Raw genomic sequence first — 19,043 nt, forward strand, 5'->3', positions numbered from 1 at the left:
GCGTACAGAGTGGGAAATGTGGGTACAGATCAGTGACGTAACAATAGAGGGAGCTTGGACCACGGGATCTTCTTCCTCTATAGCTGGGAATGATTTCCTCCTCCCCAGACGGTCTCGAACCTGAGAATTAGGAGGGAGGTCAAATGCGGCCTGGACACTCTAATGGGAGGAGGGAGTGGGTGGGCCTGAATTTGGGAGTGGGTGTGAGGGGCCTGGTAGGTGTCACTGTGCGCGGGGCCCATTAGAAGATATTTTTGCAGGGGGTGTTTCTGGCCCACACTAGATACACCAATGGTATTGGTCTTACAATGGCAACATTTTGCACAAATTGGCATCTGCCCCAGTGCATTTTGAATGAGGCTCACGTGCCATCTGATCTTATATTACATACAAGTTCTGGTACAGAGAGACTGGAGGTAATGTCTTATTAGCACATGAAAGCCATTAGATAATTACCACGCATCAAGCTGGGGTTGTGCAACAATGTTTACTGGAAGGGGAATTCCGACTGTGTGCTTTAGAAAGCAGTATTTTAGGTAACCCACGTAAAGAATTAATCTGATTTTTTCCCCCCTCAACTGAAATAAATATAAATAGACACAGGAGTTCACAAACCATAGAAATTGCTATTAAAGGGGTTGTTCACCTTTAAATTAACTTTTAGTGTGATGTTAAGGGTGATATTCTGAGAGAATTTGTAAATGGTCTTCATTTTTCATTTATTTAATTATTTATTTAACTCTTTGTTCAGCTGTTCGGTCATTCTTCAGTTTGAGGATTTCAGCTGCTTTCGGTTTCCAGGGGCCAGTTTACCCTAGCAACCAGGCTGTGGTGTGAATGAGAGGCTGGAAGATGAATAGGAGAGTCTTGGATAGAAAGATGGGTAATAAAAAGGAACAAAAGCAATAATATTGTAGCATCACCATACATGGGGTTTTTTTTTTGGCTGCCGGGGCCCCCTTCTATGGCCCCCCACATGCAGTAACAAGAGAAGCGAAGCACCGGGAGAATTCAGTAAAATGTAAAAAATGAAATTTTATTCAATAGACATGTAAAAACCAGTTACAGCAGCAACCCGTGGCTGCCCGCTTAACGCGTTTCGTGGCGTCCTGCCACTTCATCAGAAGCTGTCGGCAGCCAACCACCAACTCCTTAAAAACCCCCTGTAGACACACCCACCAAAATGTCATTAACCCCATGTAAACCAAAAGTGCACAGAAAATCTAGAGCAACAAACCATATAAACAATGAATAACAAAACCAATAGACAATTATACAAAATTAGTTACATAAATTGCAACAATAAGGTTAAACAAACTTAATATTGATACAGAATGTAACCCTGTGCTTGATAAATCCATACATGATCCAAAAAACATTACGAGCAGAAAAAGTGTATATAATCGTAAATTAATTAAAAATAAAACTAAATATACATATATATAAATATGAAACCCAATACTACAAAAATTACTAATATACTAATATAACGACATAAAGTGAAGGAGTCTACAAGGACATTAGTTAGACCCAGTATTAGTAAAATGCACATGCAGTGTCTGTTTACCATATGTAAATTTTAAAAGGTATCACTACAGAGAGTAACTGGCCCTGCATTGTTTAAACCTCAAATTCAGACTGTAATCCCCTGTATTGTTCACACTTGTGACACCTCTATTATTTATATCCTAAAACCCTGTACTGTTCTACCTGAGACCCAGACTGAAACTGCCCACATTGTTCACCTGTTTTTACCTTATTCAAAATGCTAATGGGGCCCCAGCACTGTGTCACTGTATGTCGTACATATTAGAATGATAGGTTTCCTTGTCTTCTGCTCTGTTCTGCCTTCCCTCCCTGTGTGTGCCATTCTCTGCTTGCCCAGTGCTGCTTGTGTGTGCCAATCTCTGCTTGCCCAGTGCTGCTTGTGTATGCCATTCTCCGCTTGCCCAGTGCTGCTGGTGTATGCCATTCTCTGATTGCCCAGTGCTGCCTGTGTGTGCCATTCTCTGCTTGCCCAGTGCTGCTTGTGTGTGCCATTCTCTGCTTGCTCAGTGCTGCTTGTGTGTGCCATTCTCTGCTTGCCCAGTGCCGCTTGTGTCTGCCATTCTCTGCTTGCCCAGTGCTGCTTGTGTGTGCCATTCTCTGCTTGCCCAGTGCTGCTTGTGTGTGCCATTCTCTGCTTGCCCAGTGCTGCTTGTGTGTGCCATTCTCTGCTTACTCAGTGCTGCTTGTGTGTGCCATTCTCTGCTTGCCCAGTGCTGCTTGTGTGTGTCATTCTCTGCTTGCCCAGTGCTGCTTGTGTGTGCCATTGTCTGCTTGCCCAGTGCTGCTTGTGTGTGCCATTCTCTGCTTGCCCAGTGCTGCTTGTGTGTGCCATTGTCTGCTTGCCCAGTGCTGCTTGTGTGTGCCATTCTCTGCTTGCCCTACGCTGCCTGTGGAATGTAAGCCTGTTAGGGGTTTGTTCTTGGGGTCTGTTAGCATTTGGAAATTGTTGGTAAGGGCCCCTTAAGTGTTTAATTATGTGTTGGGGGGTTGCTATATTATCCACAGGGGAGGATGAGGCATATGGATTTAAGGGTATGTTTTAAACATAACTTCAATTTATCACATATGAGTGATGAGGGATTTCCCTGAAGTGAGCACCAAGCATTTGGTTTTTTGGTGTGCTACCACCGTTAATGTGGATATGATCTTAAAAGTTCTTGTGGTAACATGGGTGTGGTTTACAGTGGGTGTGGTTTAAAAGGGGCAGTGACCAACACTGACTTCCATTATCAGCCCTCCACCACAAAGGCCAGTAACATTTTGGCCCTCGGTACCACAGAAGTTGGACAGCACTGACATAAAAGATACCAGCGTAATTATTCCCTGGTGCTAAGCACAATTCTATAGGAACTGCCCCCTACAGACAGACACCATAAAATTATGCCAGCCTTTGTATTCCCTTATTTTAAGCAAATTCTGCAGAAAAATGTGAGGATATTTGGCCATCTTCTTTTCTACAGCAAAAAAACTGGTTTTGGGTCATGACTCCCTCCAACACGCGCACAATCCCAGTGGGCTTTTTACGGGGAGTTTGTAGGAAAAGGTTAATGTTTATATTTGCAGGGAGGCAGGCTGCCGCGTGGAAGGCTTTCTATAAAAGCTGCGTTATGTAGAAGAGGGTTGCAAAACAGATTCACAGTTAGTGGAGGATGCAGCGGATTCTTTTTTTAGCTGAGATATGGTGGGTGGATGAGTGTATTCCTCAGCTACACTTCTGTTGGTTTCTTCCCCCATAAAAATACAGAAATCGAAGATAAAATATGATATGATGACTGTAGCAGTTTTACCTGCTTATAATAACCTGTTAGAGAGGCCACTAAAGACCTGGTCCATAAGGTACATAGGGTCCCCCCTCCCGGGCTGGTATTTCATCAGCCTGACCCCAACTCCTCTTTCCAGGAGGCATAACCTTCTCCTACATATACCCCTCCCAACTCACCTAATTTTCACTCTGATTGGACCAGATCTGCAACACCCCTTTTTTATGTCATCATAGCGTCCTTTTACATCATCATTCCATCCCTTCTACTTCATCATCCTGCCCCTCACTGTCCCATCACCCTATTGAACCGGGCAGATTTTTTTAGAAAAAAGTTGGCAATCCTAGGCATAGAGCTGCTGTGCCACCTTTTTTTTTTTTAAACATTATTTTATTTGAATTTTAACAGACGAGAAAAAAAAAAAAAATACATAACACAATACATTACATCCTCCTGTACTCGGTAGTGCGCATAGAAGTTGAAGGAGCTTCCCACCATGCATTTCACAACCCTTGTGTATGCATCCAATCCCGTGATCCCTTCCGTGTTATTAAGGTTAACCCATCCTCGGGTACGTTACCCATAGGCTACTGTGTGTAGCTACATATATTACCCCCCTATGCGATTCATTATACATGTGCTGTCGCATTAACTCATGTCTGTGTCCTACCTCCCCCTTAAACCACACAATATAATGTGAATAAGTTGTAATACCAATCCCATTAGGTTATACCCTTACCAAAACAATCCCAGTGTTTCCCCTCACTCGATCATATCTGTGTCCTATCTCCCCCTTAACCACAGCAATACCATATAATAATTCTCAATATCCTTCCCATTCGTTTATACCCTTATCAACACCAATCCCAGTGTTACCCCTCACCCAATACCATTACCCCATGAATGATCAACTCTATTATAGTGTGGTTCCTACCAACCTCTCATATTCACTACCACCAGAAGGAAAAAGGGAAAGAGAGAGAGAAAGAAAAAAAAAAAAAAAAAAAAAGAAAAAAAAAGGGGAGGGGGGAAGGGGGGGAAGGAGAAAGACACAACACAAAACCTGGTTCACAAATACAAATTCAAGTTCAGTTATCCACCAGAGTACTAATTGATTAATTCGCTTAAATCATTTAAATGTTATCATAATTCACAGCATGTTATACCCAGCGTCCAACCTGAGTTTAGCTAGATTATAGATATAACTTTCTACAATTTTCCCAAACCGTTTATCTTCATGGATTCCATATTTTCTCAAATTTCTCCGGACACCCTCGGGCCCGATAAGTAAGCTTAATAGAGGGAAGTATTTTATTAACTAGAGTAACCCATTGAGTAATAGTCGGATTGTTCTTACCCATCCAATTCATTATCACTAATTTCTTGGCATAAAACAGTATAACCCGCATGAGTGCTCTAGTTTTGTTTAAAGGTACTAAATCATCTACCAGTCCCAGTAAACAGGTTCCTGGGGAATAACCACAGGGAAGTGCTAAGTTGTCACCCAAATATCCAATCACTTCCCTCCAAAACCTTTGCACTGGAGGACAGTGCCATGCCATATGCAAAAAAGATGCGTCTGGCTCCTGACATCTTGGACAATTTGCTTCAGTTTCTCTACCCATTTTCTGCCTCTTTATAGGAGTTATATACAGCTGTTGAATGAACTTATATTGAATAAGTCTATCCCGTAAAGAAATTAGATCACCATAAATTGAACCAGTAGCCTCTTCCCACTGTTCTTCACTAATATCAGGGACTATCTGTTGCCAACGTCTCCGTGCCCTGTCAAATGGTGAGGGAATAGTGCTTAATAACTCCTGATAGAGCCTAGCGGTCAGTTTATCCCTCTTCGGATCCCTCAATATCCGCTCTATCGAGGGGATATTATATATCACCTCCAGAGATGAGAACTGAGCCTTGAAAGCGTGGCGCAACTGGAAATAATGAAGGAATTGCAATTCTGATTCACTAAGTTGAACCTTCATTTGTTGAAAAGTAGGAAAAACCTGGTTTACCAGAATTTCTCCCAGCAGCTTACAGCCTTTTGCAGTCCAATACGAGCAATCTTGCAGAGTTTTAAAGTGAGGCAAATTGGAATTCCTCCACAATGGCAGATAGGGAGATATCAGAGGGGACTTATGGCCTATATACGAACAGGCAATTTCCCATGCTTTAAATGGAACCACCACTGTGGCTGTGCCACCTTTAACAACTATACACATATGGGATCCATCATCTGAATTATGGAAAGGCCTTCTCTCATAAACTCCAATTTATCCAAATAATCCCCATTTTTTTTAAACTATTTTCTTTTTCTCTATTGTAATAAAGCAGTAGCTTGTACTTGATCACGAATAAGATATAATTAAACCTTATTGAAAGGAAAACCAACCTATCGGGTTTATATAATATTTACATGATTTTCTAGTAGACTTAAGGTATGAAGATCTAAATTACAGAAAGATACATTATCTGAAAAAACCCCAGGTCCAGAGCATTCTGGATAACAGGTCCTATACCTGCAGTTAGACCCACGCTTCATTGAATGCTGAGTGCCGGGAAGTTACAGTCCTGGTGGGCCTCAAACAGCCCAGTCTGACCCTGATTGTATAGGCTTCAATGGAGGGTAGTCTGTGGTCTCATTGGCAAGGCTGCATTTAAAGTTAAGGGGGCCCAGGAATTGCAGGTAATCTGGAGTCTCTATCAAAGGAAAAATGTATGTAGCTCTGGGATGTTCACCATGCCACTCTTGGCAGTCAAGGGCATGCTGGGACAACAATATATGTTATTTGCACTTCCAACAAGTTCACTAATTCTGGGGACTAAGTGTAAATATCCAACCAGAAACAGGTCTTAATGAATAGATTTTCTTGCACGTGCAAGGATCCAGTAATAAAAGAGAAAGCATTTTTTATATCATGTGGCGTATAATTGTTATTTATGTGTATACTATATAGTGAATAAAGTACCCCCTCTTGTAAAATATAGGGATATTATAAGTTACCGAGGAGTTTCATGACCATATAAAAACACGAGGCCGAAGGCCGAGTGTTTTTATACAGGTCATGGAACTCCGAGGTAACTTCTAATATCCTCATATTTTGCAACTGGGGGTACTTTATTAATTATAATACACAAATTTCAATGAGTCATGTGACAGAAATGACATCAGAACTCACCGTTTATAACTGATGACATCAGAACTCACCGTTTATAAGGATATAATTTACAGGATATTCATGGCTTTTGTGTATTATATATATATATATCAAGTCCTTTCTGGTGCACTCGCAACTCCAAAGGAGCAATAGCCTGGGTGCTGGTCAAAATTAACAATACATACTTTACCAACAAAACTGCACTCCAAGGTCTTTGTTTACGTGAAAAAAATCAAGTGTAAACTTTATTTTTCTACGTTTCGGCTCCATCGCTCGTTTCCTGAAGATGGCCCAAGTGATGGAGCCGAAACGCCTATAAATAAAGTTTACAATTGATTTTTTCACTTAAAGACCTTGGGGTGCGTTTTTCTTGGTAATAAAAAAAATAAATAAATAAAAAATAAATATATATATATATATATATATATATATATATATATATATATATATATATATATATATATATATATATATATATATATATATATATATATATATATACAGGTATGGGATCTGTTATCTGGAAACCAATTATCCAGAAAGCTCTGAATTACAGCAAGGCCTTCTTCAGTAGACTTCAGTTTATCCAAATAATCCAAATTTTGAACAATGATTTCCTTTTTTTCTCAGTAATAATAAAACAGTAGCTTGTACTTGATCCCAACTAAGATATAATTAACCCTTATTGGAGGCAAAACAAAAAAATCAATTGGCTTTTTTTAATGTAGGCTTATAGTAGACTTAAGGTATGAAGATCCAAATTACAGAAAGTTACTTTATCCGGAAACCCCAGGTCCTGAGCACTCTGCATACCTGTATATATATAGAGAGAGAGAGAGAGAGAGAGAGAGAGAGAGAAAGAGAGAGAGAGAGAGAGAGAGACTGCCACTAGGTGGAGCTAACAGTTTAACAGCTGTGAAAACGTTCTGCTAAAATAATTTACAGCATTGCTGCAAAGTTTCTACTAGTTCCTATCAAACCCATCCCTTTAATGCCTTAAAGCAGGGGTTCTTATCTGACTTCTGAAGGTGCCCATAGCTTATTTTGGCCAGACAACCAGGGTTTCACAGTTGATCCAGCCAAAGAGAAATGATTCATTCCCGTATCCCACTAGGTGGAGGCACTGCGCTTGTAAGTACCAAGTACTCAGTCTCTCTGAATGCCACTGAGAAGTGGCTGAGGTTTGTTCCGTGCCATCAGGTAAGTGTCACACGTGGAGCACCGACAAAGGGGTGTTGGAAGTAGTGATGTGTGGGTTGGGTTCGACCTTGCACTGCTCCTCGCGGGTGGCGGGCAAGTGAGGGTTGAGCTCTTCTCCTGCTCTCCACCTTCACCTTCAAATGCCGGCATCCGACTTCCGGTTTTATAGTCCGCTCACCCCGCCCCTTTTGTGACATCATTGTGACGTCATCGGCGGGCGGGTCGACCTGGGTCTATAAAAGGACCCCTGAAGCGCGAGTGCGGGCGTGAGTTGCAGCAGGGCGGGTTAGGGTCGGATGCGGGTCCGGAAAACCCTGACCCCCACATCACTAGTTGGAAGGGTTACACTTGTGTCTGGTGTCTCTCTTAATGACCCCCAAAATGTTTCACAGCCAGATCTGCCCTATATTATCCAATACAGTATATTGGGTCTGATCAAGATGAAATACAAAATGTTTAAAGGGATTGACAATTGATGTTATGACATCATCAGCCTGAAAATCCAAGGCCCACTAAGGAGTGATTTAGGGCTGTTGCATTCCAATATAATGAATTAGTCAGCGACCCTGCTTCCAGTGCTCCATGGTGACTGGGTCCCAGAAGTTTGGAGGTTCTGCAACCCCCCATAAATAATGTGATTTGCAAAAAAGAAAAAGCTGTTACTTTTGGCAGTTATTTGTAATTACTAATTCCGTGACTTTTAAAAAGTGAGTATTTGAACCACAGCCAATGCTGTTATATTGTATATATAAATATATGTAACCTGCCACGGAATGAAAACAAACCTCTCGTATCAGTGACTGCTCATCTTTTGGAAATTCCATTAGACAACAAGAAAGTTAGTGGTTTTTACACCCACTGCTATATGTTTCACTCACTTTAATATGGCCAATGACAACATATATCAATGTTCTAAATGACCTTTAGCTAAAAATGTTATTTTATTTTCTGTTTATAATACTTGAACTATATATCAATGTTGAATATGTTACATACTGATGTCTGCCATTGTGTGCTGATAAATTGGCTGGAGATGTCTAATCTGTGCTGTAGTCCTTCCAAATGTGACATTTAGGTTAAACTGTCATTTCCTGTTCCTTTCAGCATGGAGTTTGTGTGCTGTCCCTGTGTGAGTTTTATTCTATAGCCAAGGTTAATAGCTCCTGATCAAACTGACCAATTGCTAGATGAAGAGCCTCCCTATTCCCAGGACATAAGCTCTTATTGAAGAAACCTTATCCTAAATCCCCTGGCAGTAAGGACATTGCTGTATTGCATTCACCAGCACCACTTAGTGCTCTTCCATTTGTGATCTGGGAATTTGTAAATAAGCCATAATCTATCTGTGCATGAGATGAAATTTTTTTAATTTTTATGTGCATTTAGTATGAAAGCATCAAAACTAAAGAGAGACTGATAGAAATGTTGGTAATATAGCAGGTGGCAAGTAAAATAGATAGCTGAAGTTTAGAACATTATGCTAGTCTTATATCATCCACAGACTTTTGGAGAGAGGATATTTATGATAGGAAACTTTAGATTGGAAGATTCTGTAGGGCAGGGTTTTTTTTTATCTCCACTGTTACTATAGGCACCATCTCTCCCTACTATACCTGCTATCCCACAGTCACACTCCCTTCCCAGAGACTATTATCCACTGTTACTATAGGCACCATCTCTCCCTACTATACCTGCTATCCCACAGTCACACTCCCTTCCCAGAGACTATTATCCACTGTTACTATAGGCACCATCTCTCCCTACTATACCTGCTATCCCACAGTCACACTCCCTTCCCAGAGACTATTATCCACTGTTACTATAGGCACCATCTCTCCCTACTATACCTGCTATCCCACAGTCACACTCCCTTCCCAGAGACTATTATCCCTCTGTTACTATAGGCACCATCTCTCCCTACTATACCTGCTATCCCACAGTCACACTCCCTTCCCAGAGACTATTATCCACTGTTACTATAGGCGCCATCTCTCCCTACTATACCTGCTACTATCCCACAGTCACACTCCCTTCCCAGAGACTATTATCCACTGTTACTATAGACACCATCTCTCCCTACTATACCTGCTATCCCACAGTCACACTCCCTTCCCAGAGACTATTATCCCACTGTTACTATAGACACCATCTCTCCCTACTATACCTGCTATCCCACAGTCACACTCCCTTCCCAGAGACTACTATCCCACTGTTACTATAGGCACCATCTCTCTCTACTATACCTGCTATCCCACAGTCACACTCCCTTCCCAGAGACTATTATCCACTGTTACTATAGGCACCATCTCTCCCTACTATACCTGCTATCCCACAGTCACACTCCCTTCCCAGAGACTACTATCCCACTGTTACTATAGGCACCATCTCTCTCTACTGTAACTGCTATCCCACAGTCACACTCCCTACCCAGAGACTATTATCCACTGTTACTATAGACACCATCTCTCCTTACTATACCTGCTATCCCACAAGCAATATTTTTTATTGGGCCTCAAAGCCACAGATATTTTTACACATCAGTCAAGGCTCTTTCAAACCTCCTTATATTTATGCCTCTAATCCGCTGTGCGTCTGTTACACCAATAATGAACCTGTGTGTCACCTGTTATTCCAGGGCAAGGGAGGCCCCAATATATAATGTAATAAGGAAAGTAGTTACTTTGCATGGCTAACTCACAGGAATAATTTTATTTTTGGAACAACACACACAAAAGAAAACTGGTGGGTGTAAATAAAGCATGTAAATAGTCCAGACAGTGCAGGATATTTCATCACTAACCTCTGTGATATGGCAAGGCTACATTGCATATGGTTATTATTGCTGCACCCTTTTTGCTTTGCTAGACTGAATTATTGTTACAAATTCCTAACACCTACATTACAGCAGCCACAAAGCCTGCAGAGTAAAGCAATGAGTGTGCACATAACCTTTTCTAAGTGAATCATAACCGCACACCCTTGAACACTGGTATCAGTCCTCAACCTCTGCCTGCAGTCACTGTCATCTAAACAGTATATAGAAATAGATAGGAAAGATAGGGCGGGGAAGGAAGTGGAAAAGGAAAAAGGAAGAGGAGAAGGGAAAGAGAGAGTGAGATGTAAGAAGAAAGTAAAAGGGAAATGTTTGCGGCAGTGGAATAAGTATGTTCTCCTGTTTCTACATTTTATAAAATCTCTGTATAGAGTGTTCTGAAAAACCCGGAAAAGTATCAACAGCACTGATGTCATGGATCTACTTGGTCACTTTTAATATCCCTATACAAGTATAGGACCTGTTATCCAGAATGCTTGGGAGCTTTCCAGATAACGGATCTTTCCATAATTTGGATCTTCATACCATGTCTACAAGAACATCATGTAAACATTAAATAAACTCAATAAGCTGGTTTTACTTCCAGTGCCTAGGGCTCTGCTCAGCTGTTAAATGCAACATATCTTCAGTTCTGAATTCTGTGGCCGCCGCCTCCTTATTCAGCAGATCATTCCTGAGCATGACCTGGTATCTATAAGGCTTAGGCATGAAGGCTGCAGCATATTTTTGTGGAGGCTTTTTGAGTCCCACTGAAACCCACCATCTGCACGAGTTGCTCCAGAAAGGGATGTTTTGTTAAGCTGAATTTGCAAGGAAAACTAGGGTTCAGGCCTACACCTGCATCACTAGTTCAGTGGTGTTTTAGCAAGACTGTCAACCTTTGACCTGGTCCATCTGTCAGGTCTGGACAGGGAGTCAAAATAGGTCCTGGCATTCGAAGTGCACAGAAGCCCAAACAGTCCCCACCAGCCCACTAAATAGTGACTTTCTATGGCAGCCCCTCTGGCATTTGCCAGAACCCTTAGATTGCCTGTCATCTGCCAAACTATAGGTCCATCAGGTTGGAGCCAACTGATCTATGTGAATGAAGAGTGGAGCATGCTCTCCATCCTTATTTGCACAGCGTTAAGTAACCTGTTAGGAACCCCCTGGTCTACAATCAGTGACCTGGTGTATATTGGCGGTTCCTCCTCTAGATTGCTCCTTGCTAAATTATTATAATCCAGCTGCAGGGAATAGCCCAACTAAGGGGTTACACTTTGCTGGATCATTGAGTTCTTTCCATGACCAAGACTTCTGATGTCCTGTCCAAGCATCCTGAAAATCCAGACAACCAATCCTTAGTTACCAGCTTGAATGCAAATATCTGGCTCCTCCGATTTACTAGTAAAGTTTGCGACTTTTAGTACCATACCCTATTTTAATACTACACAAGGAAATGTTACTATTAGGGGATGTGAATAAATAGCTTGTCTTAGATGGAATATATGAGGGCAGAGAACTGGTGGCCGCAAACAAACAAACATCAGAATTTTTCAGTTTCGGTCCTCCCACAGTGTAAGGCTGCCTGTCTATTCTCCCTCGAGGGACTGCCCCTGACAGCACCACCACATTCTCATAAAGAATACCAAACCCTCTTTGCTCGTTTAGTAATACAGTTTTCTACTCAATTAGGGATAAGTTGGGGTTAGAAGATAGTGAGTTCTGCTTGACCAAGACATCTGAATTTAATATCTCCCTCCACCAGCCATTTACATTTTCATGCTACATTTCAATGGTTTTCCCAGGATACATTGGTCAATTCTAATTCTATGTAGAATGGAGGAAAGTGGCCTAAATAATAACAAAAACTAATAACGAATTGAGAAGAGGTGACATATTTGAAATATTTTCCCATTGGAGAACCTATATGAATACATAGCAGTTGCTCCATTAATGGGGAGACTAAAAATTGTCGCAACTAATTTGAGTGTCAATTTGTATTGTACAATTGATGCTCCAAAAGTTCGATTTTATTAAATTGTTGCTGCCAAAACTCAACATTTTTGGATTATTAGATGAAAACTCAGACTTTTACGGAATTTCCAGCACAGATCACAATGTCAAGAAACAGTTTCAGGGACGTCTGCCATTGATGTCTACATGACCTTGACAGATTTGAGATGGCGTATTTTGGATTCTGATCTTTAGCAGCTATGGGGTATGACAAATCTCAAAAAATTAAAGTTTTTATTTTCCATGAAAAATTCAAGCTTTCTCCCCTAAAAACCAGAAAAAAAATCAAGGTTTAATAAATGGGCCCCATAGTCTACCTAATTCTTCATTATTCTCCACCGATGGAAACATGGGTAAGAATAGACACAATTATTTGCCTTTCAGAAGAAACGCCATGAAGAAGTCCATAAAGCTTCAACGTTTTCATTTGTTTGCTTGGCCATGTGTCAACGGAAAAAAAAGTTTCTCCTGGTTCCCTTAAGGTGCAAAAATACTGATTGTCTCGGTAATTATACTTTAGGGAAACCATAATGTGAGTGGTTCAGCTTATGGAAGGAAAATAGCATTAAAAACATCGATTTACATTCAATCACCCTTCAAAGTACAGACCAAAGTTTTAAGAAGAATAAATTCGACATGTCAAACACGTTCAGAGCTCGAAAAAAAATGGCAGGGGGTTTTGTTCCCAGACCTTCCCATGCCATAGAAATGTTGACTAGATGATTACATAGGGCTGCATGAATAGTTCTCTTTGTCATTAAAGTTTCTTTTTTTTTTTCCTCCTTCTTTAACTAGAATCAATTGGCTAAAGTGTTAAGTGGTAAATTTCCGAGCAAAAAAAAAAAAAGTACATCCCAGATCATTTAAAAGCAATTTGTCGGCACAATGGTTCTAAAATTATTCTTAATCATAAAATAATTTAGCTCGGGAATTTCCAAATTAATTATGCAAAAAACGTATTTGCGATTGCAATTGGAAGCGTCCTTCAGAGCCACGGGGTCCGGCGGCCAATTTCTACATGAAGCTGGTGGAGTCAATATAGTCGTGAGATAAATCCAAAGCTTAGATTGATTTTTTTTTTTGGTTTTTGTTGCTTTTTAATTGATATCACATTTTTTATTGTTTCTTTAAGATCATTTACTGTGGCACTGAAGTTGGCGTATTTATTGAGTGAAGAATAATCTTGACAGGTATAAGAAGCTGTTGAGTTCCTCTCTGGAGATCTATTGGTGAGGTCTATTTCCACCCTATACTCCCATATGGCATATCATGTGCTAATTGAAGCCCAAGTTTTTTTCCTAAGGGCCCATTTTCTAAATTGTGGGGCCAAGTTCAGACTATTTTAGTGGAGCCAACTATACTCGGCGTTGCTGGTTGGTAGGCCACAGGGGCTTGGGCTGGGTGGGAAAAGTTTCTTCTTCTACTCCATCTCTCCTGTTGGCTTCCACTGTAATGATGCCTGACCACCTCCCAATTTTTTTCCATTGACCCCCAACATTTCATTGGACAGATTTGTGGAAAGGCCACAAAGGCCCGGGCCTAAGATAGCAGGATTTTTGGGGAGGCATGATGGCCAGCCACATCACAATGAAGAAATGCAGGAGATTTGCTAGCTCTTTAAATTTCCCACTCGTCAATCTCTGTGCTCCAGACCCAAAGAGTTAAGCCTTGCGTATGTGTGTATGCATATATGAAGGGGGGGAGGCGATAAAGGGGAAAGTCGGGCAACGAGTGGTCCTGGCCTAAGGACACCCTATGTATAAATCTGGCTCTCGTCATGCCACCAAGCATTCCATGGCACACTGTGGCCCTCAATACTTTCATTTTTTTTTTTTACCTGTATTACATTGTGTAGGAGAAAGGAATTTGCAGGCATATCAGTTCTCTCTTTGCGGCTGCCATCTTCGATTTCCAGTGGTTAAAAGGAATGATTGGCATGAAGACTCGGAGATGCCACGTGGCTCAGGAAATAATGACATTAGTCCACCACTTGGACTGAGAAGCTACATGCCCCATGGCCAAGGCTTGGATGGAAAATACATTCATCAACAGGGCTAACACCTGCCCATCTTGCAGAATAAATTCACTGCACTCAAGCAAAATGCACAGGAAATAACAGACAAGGGCCAGTATAGAAACTGTGATACATTCATGCATGAAGAACGTTCTTCAAACTAAATAGGGACAAACTTCATTCATTCAGGTGAATCTGGGGCCACAGGAGAGCAAAATTTGATTCTAGAAGCTCATCTACAAGATAAATGTGTTAATTAAACCACAGACTGAACATAAACCTTTCTGTTTCAAGCCTAATTGCTTATAATATCCAGTTCTCCTCCTTCTGGTACCCTATTCCAATTTTTCCAACTGTTAATAACTAGTGTTTTTTATGTGCCCCACTGATCGAACACTACTGACGAGAGCATTTACTGCAGCTACAATGACAAAACAAAATTACAGCACCTTTCCCAATGGGAGAGGTTACAGCTATTTTGTAGTTAGTGCACCATATGGATTACAATTAAGATATGTAAGCTTTGCATGTGCATATTGTCATGTATAGGAACTGTGACATCTTTACATGCTTTACATGACATCATAGAAACCAGTGCAGTCTGCTGTAAACAGTGGAGTCCTGCAAGTATGGCCCACCGGGATACCAGGAAAACTCCCAATGGGCCCAGGTGTCAGTGGGACCTCATGCTGTGGCATATTTCTTTGCTATTCTCTATTTCTATGAGAATAAAGAGGCTAAAAAGATGAAATAATAGATTATAGTATATAAAGAAAAGAGACTAGGAGAATAGAGGTTATTTGAGGAGAGGAAGAATAATAGTACCGAGAATGGGCCCCTGGTCTACATTTTTTTGGTGAGCCCCAGGTCTAAGGTTTTTGGGCGAGCCCCAGGTCTAAGGTTTTTGGGGGGGGCCTGGTCTATGGTTTTTGGGTGGGCCCCTGGTCTAAGGTTTTCTGGTGGGCCCCTGGTCTAAGGTTTTTGGGTGGACCCGTGGTCTAAGGTTTTATGGTGGGCCCCTGGTCTTAGGTTTTTGGGTGGCCCCTGGTCTAAGATTTTTGGGTAGGCCCCTGGTCTAAGGTTTTTTGGTGGGCCCTTGGTCTAAGGTTTTTGGGTGGGCCCTGGTCTAAGGTTTGCTGGTGGGCCCCTGGTCTAAGGTTTTTGGGTGGACCCTGGTCTAAGGTTTTTGGTGGGCCCCTGGTCTAAGGTTTTCTGATGGGCCCCTGGTCTAAGGTTTTTGGGGGGAGCCCTGGTCTAAGATTTTAGGGGCAGGCTGGTCTAAGATTTTTGGGTGGGCCCCTGGTGTCCCAGTCCTACACTGATGAGGATATGCTTTATTCACAGAACTCAATGAGGATTTGCACAAGGGTAAGTCATGGCATTCATCCTGAGGAAGGAGACTTTATGATGCCACTAGTAATATGCCTCCAAGGGCAAAAGCACCCCTGCATGTGCCAGACCACAGAATCCCATTGAACCTAAGCAGCCATTTAAATTTCCATGCAAAACTGTGCGGCGGGGAAAAAAGAACTCCGCTGAAATGCACACAGCAGCAACAAAAGACATGATTGGCTACATGTGATCTGATGAAGGTGCGACCACAAGCAGTTAATATGTAGGCACAGTGATTGGTGGGGATGCCCAGACCTACATTATAAGCATGCACTCCTCCAGCGGCACGGTTGAAAGTAACCACGGACGGCATTTCCTTTCTTCATATTCTATTGTTTGTTACAGCAACAAAAAAACAAAAAGGAATGAATCTCCCACGTAAGGTTCCAGCGAGTAACTGTGTCACGCCTGTTTTTGCCGTGTAGAAAGTGTTACCATTATTTACTTTGGAAGAACACAAAGGCTTTGTTCCTCGGGTTCCATTGCCCGTGCCTGCGCTGCTGCATGTTTGGTGCAAGTCGGTAACTGAAATAAACATCCCTAGCAAATTAAATCTGAGATTCATTAAGTCATAGATGAGCCCGGAGACAGTAGTTGGCTTCTATGATGTAGTTTCTGGCCGTACCTTGAGTTGAGTTTATGGTGAAACATTTAGGGTTGTGCCATGGAGCCTGTTTTTAAGTTTGGAGAGGTGTCAAAATACATGAAAAATGTCCCACACGTGGGCTGATTTACTTGGGTTTGGAAAGAATCTGACATGTTCTTGCTCGCCAGGCAAAAATACTTGCTAGCGGAACACGGAACACAGAACACATTATTCAGAACACAGAATGCAGAACACAGAATTTTGGAGACAAGAACACAAAACTTGGAAGGGGACATTTATCAATATCGGGGCAGCAAAGTGCAAATAACAGGTGCAAATTATCATGTTTTTGGCACTGCACCCTGTCCCACACCACGCCGAAAGTCGGCCAGATGTCGATCAGGCAGGGTTAAAAACCATGTCGGATTGCGGACTGCATCTGTTTGTTGATGCGGTCCCTCAATCCGGCCACCCATATTCTTTACAATATGATCCGATCATTGGGCCCTAGGGCCCACGATCGGCTCAGCCCTATTTCGCCCACCTCAATGTAGGCATATTGGGGAGAGATCTGCTTGTTTGACGACATCACCAAACGAGAGGATCGCTCTTTGTATGGCCACCTTAAGGGTAAGGCCAGATGTGGCGTTTTTGCTGCGTTTTTACGTTGCGTTTTTAAAAAAGAACAGCCTGGTATAAATACGCTACTGAAACCACGTGCAACCATGCGTTTTTCATGCGTTTTTCAGCACGTACGATTATTTTCCCAACATGCACTTCTCATTGTTCTCATTGTTCTCATTGAATTTAGACGCCATATTTAAAATACGCTGCGTATTTACATAAAGTGTGGTTTCAAACGTGCAGATGGTGTTTCTGCTAAAAAATGCCAATACTGGCGTCGTGTGGCGGATTTCAGCTTGCAAGCGCCCTGTGTGAATTGCCATAGTGCGTTTTCCATTAGTTTCAGTGGTAGTGCAGTTTATGCGTATTTACGCCTGGCTGTTCTTTTTCAAAAACGCAACGAAAAAACGCCACAAAAACGCCACGTCTGGCCTTGCCCGTAGTTGGGATCAAGTACAAGCTACAGAGAAAAAGGAAATCATTTTTTAAAATTTGGATTATTTGGATAAAGTGGAGTCTATGGGAGATGGCCCTTCTGTAATTTGGAGCTTTCTGGGTTACGGGTTTTGGGGTAACAGATCTCATACCTGTACTGCTTTGCACTTCAATTCAGAGCATTAGTAACTGACCCCTGGAATTCAGACTGCAAAGCCTGGAATTTGGAAAATACTGTAGAACAAGGAATTGCAAACTCAGAATACAGAATTCAGAACCCAGAATTTAGAGAAATCTGGGGCTGTGGATAGTACAGGAGTACTTTACTGCAGATCAGTTGCATCATGTGAAATGGACCTAAGAACAATGAGTTTAATTTTATCCCTTTGCTAATGACAATTCTTGTTAATAATAGTGGATATAGTCCATTTTGTGACTACCAAGCCCTGTAGGCTCTATGCATTCTGGTTTTTCACTAAATTGTGTGTTTATTGGCAACTCACACTGCAAACAGCAGCTGGCAGCCAAATGGTTAAAATGATGACACTGTTAATAATTTTGGTCAGGGTTGCCACCTCACCCCCTTTAAACCCGCAGACTCATATTAACTCCCCATAAATAAATATAGGGCCCTTACATACAAGAGTCTGAATGGGTACATCCACTTATGACCCTGGGCTTTATAAAGCTCTGGCCACATTAATCACCATAAAAAACTGCAAATATACATAATTATTATTATTAGTCTAGGGCGGACATGCAACAGGAAGATAAAGCTCTGTCTTTTGGAGAGGATGAAGATAATTATTGAGTCCCAGCAGTGTCTACCTCCATATTGTGCTGCATATCAATAGACCTGCAAGCCCCCCAGAAAGCATAGCACCCTGCTATAAAACCTTCCTCATTTACATATTCCATTATGGCAGACGTACTATCTTTGTTTTTATTTCCTCGCCTGCATTTCCCACCGCCGACTCAGAAGGCCAAATATTTATCAGGCCCCCTCAGCCCGTCATGCATTTCAATGCGGCAAGGAATTTGTGGGTGTCAGATGGGGAAGTGGCACAAAGAGACGGGTTCCTGAGGGGCTGACAGGGCCCGAGTCTGCGATGGAAAGCTACCACTGAGGGCAGCGTGTTGAACATACACCTTCTGACAGAAAATGAAGTTCTTCATCAGAAAGCTCATTTTTGTCATGGTCCCGAACAATAACAAGTGGACAAGATGGGACCATCAGTCACAATTATTGGGACAGTTTTCCTCCCAGATTATTCTGACTGTCATGTACCCTTCAGGTTCCAAAGGACTCGCTGTCTCATACATCATTATTTTTTTACAGAGGCTGAAGGCCCCCAAGGGTGTCTTTCCTGCCTCCTGTCCCTCCCTTGATGTCTGAGTACCTTTAGGAAAAGTGACAGAAGCCAGAAGCTCACTACAACTGCACTATTAGCATTTCAATGGTCTCGAACTGGTGCCTGCAGCCTGCTCCCACCAT

Source organism: Xenopus laevis, chromosome 7L (genome assembly GCF_017654675.1).
Source record: "Xenopus laevis strain J_2021 chromosome 7L, Xenopus_laevis_v10.1, whole genome shotgun sequence".
Classification (NCBI taxonomy): domain Eukaryota; kingdom Metazoa; phylum Chordata; class Amphibia; order Anura; family Pipidae; genus Xenopus; species Xenopus laevis.